The sequence below is a fragment of the Rhipicephalus microplus genome, chromosome 5 (genome assembly GCF_043290135.1).
Source record: "Rhipicephalus microplus isolate Deutch F79 chromosome 5, USDA_Rmic, whole genome shotgun sequence".
NCBI classification, from domain to species: domain Eukaryota; kingdom Metazoa; phylum Arthropoda; class Arachnida; order Ixodida; family Ixodidae; genus Rhipicephalus; species Rhipicephalus microplus.
The window spans coordinates 114,214,305-114,220,304 of NC_134704.1; positions in this window are offsets into that span (position 1 = coordinate 114,214,305).

Consider the following 6,000-nt stretch of genomic DNA (forward strand, 5'->3'; position numbering starts at 1 on the left):
TGTTATTCTATATTCTGGGCAATTTCTTTTTCTATGTTGTCGGCAGTTTTTCTTTAATTCATTTTATTTGGCCCATAAGTCTGCATAGTTGTATGTTCACGATAATGGTATCTGGTGTATAGTTAAACTGACTGGTACACGTAATTCTTCAGCGTGGTCAGTTTGTGGCAAATAAACAGCTGGTGTTTGAAACATTGAGACATCACCTGTACAAAAGATAGCGGAGTGAAAGAATAAAAAATGTAATAGAAAGTCTCGGAAATAAATAATAAAGGGCATATAACAAGACTACTTGTAACAAGTAGTCTTTTCACAAGGCCACTTTGAAAATACGAAGGGGGTGCACTGAGCGGTCCCGAACTCCGCCGGGGCTACTTGTTCCGCCCTCTTGAAGTCCTCAGAAGCGCACAGATGAACGAAAAAAAAGACGTTGAAAAGAGAAAGCAAGAACAGTGAGACAAAATCAAGGCTATAACGTCACCAGAAATGCAGAAAGCAGTCGAGTCGATGGAGTGTGAATCTTGGTATCAACAAGATTGCCACCTTTCTGATCCACTGTCCTTGCCAAAGCACAAACATAACTATTCACTGATTGATTGATATGTGAGGTTTGACGTCCCAAAACCACCATATGATTATGAGAGACGCCATAGTGGAGGGCTCTGGAAATTTTGACCACCTGGGGTTCTTTAACGCGCACCCAAATCTGAGCACTTGGGCCTACAACATTTCCGCCTCCTTCGGAAATGCAGCCGCCACAGCCGGCATTCAATCCCATGACCTGCGGGTCAGCAGCCGAGTACCTTAGCCACTAAACCACCGCAGTGGGGTACACAGACATAACTATGGCAGGCTCTCTGAGTGAGGAGCCACAACAATCGTACCCGGTAGCTGCTCGTTCAAGCACGGAATCAGCGAAAAATGGTGAAAACGTTGATTCACTTGATAAGAAATTATAAACGTCTCCTAGCATAAAATTTCATTCTGAGGTTTTGTAGTCAGACGTCTTTCTATGAGGAGTACTTTCAGGTCTGTTATTCACGCTTACGGGGTGTAGAAACATCATTGTGTCATACATATATCAACACGTGACCTAACGTGAAATCTAAAGCAGTTTGAGAGCGTATGCTACTGTTTCAAGGGAGTGATAAACAAGCACATACAATGTGGAAGCCTCTGCAGGTTTTAGGAAATATGTGAATAGTTGCAAGTCTGTGATTGGAATAAACAGTCGATCATCTGTGTCACGCGATCAGCAGCAGCAGGATGTTCTCGACAGTAACAACTGGTGAACAAGCTGAAAGGCGCATTTGGCAGAGTTTTTAAAGCCGTGCATAGCCGTCCAACAATTCATCTTGGCAAAAAAAAAGAAGCAAGCCAAAGCGTCCAACTGAATATAATCACGTTTTCACTAACCCGGAGATACAGTTTGCTACGGCAGTAATGAAAACCCGACACACCAATACCTTTGAAAATTGCAATATTCTCACTTGCAAAGACCATACCATTGTGTACACGAAAAAGAGGCCTTGCACTTAGAATACAAAATGGTGCATTAGATTTCATATTGCAAATTGATATAAAAACGCAAGTGTGCGTTTTAATATTATTAATAATATAATAACTTTTGGGCCCTCAACGTTCAAAATCAATGATACAATTACAGTGTACACCTCCATGGAGTATTCAGAAACATTGCCCAAGAGGGGTTGCTTAACGCGCCCCTATATCTAAGTACACAGTTCTCGAGCACTAAGTGCATAGCTTATAAACAAAGATAGAAAAGAGCCTGTAAACTAGTCATCATGGTAGTGATTATAAATACAAGCTACACTTCCTTTAAGAACGAATTATTGATAGCGCATTCAATGTGGTCGTGAATAAATTCACCAGTTCTGGCCTAATTGTCAACACAACATTCATTAAAACATTTCAAAGCCTTTTTTATCGTTAGTGTACTCAAGTATTTGTCATAGCGTTTATATCTGCTGACAACATAATCTTTGACACTTTATGATTGCAAGACGGCGTGAACATGAGCAAGACAGCCAGTGAGGTCTTGCTAAACCTTGTATTTGCGGTCTCGTTGCTGGAGAGCTAAAACGGGTAGATTTGACCTCACTGGGACTTCGCGACATTTGAAGGTGTTCACACATACAAGATGTTCAACAATCCTTGGCAGTGCACAGAGTTGGTGCATTTGATGTCAAGGTATTCATTATTCACGCACCAAATAATAAACAGACGTGTGTACTTCAAAATAGTGGTTAATAAATAAAGTTACCATTTTTGTAGTTCAAGCAACCATCAATTTTTATTGCTTGAAGTATTTCCTAGAACTTTATAATCGAACATAAGCACTCTGGTTCACGTAACGAGTGGAATACCTGCTCGTGTTGCTCTTGGCGTTGATACAGTCCACCTAATGGTTCGCATCATCAATGTGAACTGATAGATGTGACGAGGCTTAGGTGAAATTTTATGCCACTCAGCAGTAATCATACATGCAATGGATACATCAGGAATTGTTTTTATACAGCATAAGCAAAGATCATTTTCAACAACAGTGGTATCAAAAATAACTAGAGCTTTCACACTATACTTTCATTTCAAAAACAACCAACCTTTCACTACCATGGGTCTGGTATATGGAATATTGCACTAGTTAATTGATATGCAAATAATATTTACTGTGTGGAGTTATTCATAGGACATAAACTCAAATGCCCCTGTTTTTCTCTTCAGTATGACACATAGTACCTTATCAAATACCGCTAACGCTGGTCTCAGAGTAGTATGCTGTAGTACATAAAAAACGCGGTGTGTTCTAAAGTGCAACAATAGCATATTCCTTACCTGATAAAATTGTTTTGTTGTTTAGGCAAACTTGATCACATCTGCTATCTCAGCAAAGCCACACATCTTAAGGTGTGTAACTTCGCTGATATGGGAGAATGCCGTGAAGCATAACGTCATGCCTACTTTTACTCCATGTCGCTTTATCGACTGAAAATACATTTGATTAGCAGAGTTGTTTTGGTCCGCCAGAAATTATATTTCTATGCATTTTTGTGCGCTGGTGATATTTGTTGGAACCAAACTACATACAGTTCACCGTATCAACATGGAATAGTCGAACGTAATTAATACTATGCACCCCAAATAATGCAAAATATAATTTTTTTCTGGTGACAGAGAGAGTAATATTGCGTGTGTGTTACTTGAACATTGATACATAAACTTCTAGGCGATGACTGCTGACTAATGGCAGTATAATGTGACGGATCTGTGTGTTCCTAGTGAGCATGCATGAAATCACTAAATATGGAGGATAATCGTTTCTATTTACCCTTCAGTGTTACGCAACGCATTTCGTTTCAGCAAAGCCTTCCACGTTATCATTGAAATTACGACGTACAAAGAAATGTGATTGTCGTGACAGCTTCTTTTATATAAAAATGATGAATAACTTGCGCAGTCATTCTGGCTGCATGCTTTCTTAGTACTGTCAAATCGGCTAACCAGTTCTGAACGCGATTCCAAATAGTGCTTTTTTCTTACTGGAACAGCAAACGCACTTCCTGCTGAACAATTGGATTAGGTTGTCGCCACAAGATTATTCTCCTCTAAGGACACGCCATAAAAGTATTCACAGCCTCTCGTATAACTTCGGTCACCACAATGCCAAACTTTATGGTTCCTGTGGACCACAAGAGCCTCCAACGCGATTACTTTATTTGCTGCCATTTTGCAATCTTTCGGGGCGGTCGAAAGAATGGCACGAGTGAAAGGTTTCTGTTTTTGTTTGATTTTTTATTTGAGAAGTTTTATTGCCATACCTTCCAGCTGCGTTCCCCTCTGCCTCCTCACTTCACAACTCTTCGAGACAGTAGTAATTCGAGGTTTGCATTGGGCGGCCCCCTTGAGAAGCAGATACGACGTCTGGCACAAACTGCGAGCCGGTAAAGTGCCCCACCGTTTTATACGCGACAGTAGTAGAAGGTTTGGGTCGAGGATAACAACCGGTGTCTGACCGACTTGAGCAACTGGTGCTATATAGTGAGCGAATTCTCAGCCTATAAAAACTGAGCGTTTATTCTTTTCTTGCTTCTGCCAGGATGTCGCAAACTCGCAATGACTGTTACGTCAAAGTTGCCGTCACATGCTCTGCGCTGTTCTACCTCCTAGTCTCTCAATCATCACTGAGAGAAGTGTAAGCTTCATGCTGCTTCTGAGCTCCGGAGCAAATAACATTAAAGTGCGAAGCACTTTAGTGGGACAAGCTGTCATCTGTTCTCGTCGTCACTTGGCACATCGTATAATAGCAAAACCATGTATCAAGTACACAGCCGAGTGCGCTTCTTCATCTCGTTCTTTGAAGTCTTCTTCATCTCGTTCTTCGAGCACCTTGATTATGATTTGGCACAGGCAAAACTTTATATAGCATAGCCAATGATATAACTTCAAGCGGGTTCTTGCGCCAAGGAGGAGTCTTCGACTACTTGGGTGAAGCTTTGATAACGATACTAACTGCACAGCACTTTGAATAAAACCACCTATCATCATTGAACCAAAGAGGAAGGAAGCCAGAATAAGAAAGGGGAAGGCAAAAATAAGAAGAAAAATAGAAATAAACAAATTAAGAAAAAATCTAAATTACAGAAGAAGGAAATAGGGCGAGAAACGAAGAGAGACCAGAAGAGAAACAATGACAGCTGCCCAGCACTACACTTCCTTCACACTTGGCACCACCAGAGAAAACTCTTTTATATTATGTTTATTTGATTTTAGGTTCTAGTATTCGTAACATGCTACAAACTTCTTGTCGTATTTGTTTCGGTTCTCCTAGCTTTTTATTGAAATATATTTAAATATGTGTTTGATCAGCAAGAAACAAAAAAACCTGTTTCACCGTGTTTCAGACCCAGCAGCAACTGATGAAATATGTAATTTTGATAAATGAAGCGATGAGTTCGAGAATTAAAGTATGTTTATTTACGTGCTTGTACTTTTGAAACATCATTAGCATGTGATGCAGATATTTATTTGTGGGCGTAAAAGGACTTTAAAGGAAGGAGATCGTTTTAACAGACTTCTCAATGACTGTTGAAATATTTTGCGGTCGTTGTGACAGACCTAAATGAAAAATAAAATAGCTTCAAATTGTTTAAGTATCAGTTCCAAAAAACACATATATGCACCATGATAGAAGCTTCGGCCCATGCAAAGCACCCGGTTGTAACAGTGCTGTGGGCACATGTTGGTAGTGGGGAAATTAAGCTGTTTAACATCCTCGAAACAGAATACAAACACCAGCAACGAAAAACGCATTACGGATGACAAAACTGTAAAATACGAAACGTCAAATATTTCCACATGTATCATCATTATCATCATCAATATGACTACACCCACTGCAGGACAAAGGCCTCTCCCATTTTCCACCAATAAACTTCATGCAGTGCTTGCTGCTGCCAATTTATATCCGCAAACTTCCAAGTCTCACCTCTCCACCTAATTTTCTGTCTCCCCTTCACGCGCTTGCCTTCTCTTGAAATCTAGTCAGTTACATTTAGCGACCAGCGGTCATCTTGTCTTCATGCTCTGCCCCCTGCCCATGACCAATTCTTTTTCTTCATTTCGACTATAATGTCCTAAACACCCATTTGTTTCCTGATACATTTTATTTTCTGGTTTTTTTTAGGGTTACACATACAATTTATTTTCCATGGCTGGCTGTGTCATCCTCAGCTTAGGTTGAACCCTCTTGGTAATCCTCCAGGTTTCCGCTTCGTATGCACCGGTAAGATTCAGCTCTTATATACCTTTTTCTTGAGTGAAAGGGGCAATCTACCATTCTTTGTTTTGTATATAGTCATACTTGTACAAATAGTACAATCGTTATCTATTTCGGGAATTTTTAGTTGCTACAAATTAAAGCGTGAGGAAACAAAACGGTGGAGTTTATTCTAGGAAATTGCTGCATCACGTTTTTACGTC